Source organism: Suricata suricatta, chromosome 16, assembly GCF_006229205.1.
Source record: "Suricata suricatta isolate VVHF042 chromosome 16, meerkat_22Aug2017_6uvM2_HiC, whole genome shotgun sequence".
NCBI lineage: Eukaryota > Metazoa > Chordata > Mammalia > Carnivora > Herpestidae > Suricata > Suricata suricatta.
Window position 1 is genome coordinate 26,176,341 of NC_043715.1, and position 230 is coordinate 26,176,570.

Consider the following 230-nt stretch of genomic DNA (forward strand, 5'->3'; position numbering starts at 1 on the left):
AGTGGCGGGCCAGGAGGGCGCGGAGCAGCCGGTCACGGCCGTGGTGAGGGAGAGTCCCAGCAGGCGGCTCTCCTTGCGAGAGAAAAGAGCGGCTATCCCGGCTGGCTGTGGCAGAGAGCCATCTCATTGACCGCGGCCTCAGTGTCCCCGTCGGGAATTCGAGATTCGGCCTCGAACAGCTCGGGGGGAGTGGGGGTGGCGAGCGGGGAGCAAAGCGTTAAAGGGGCGGG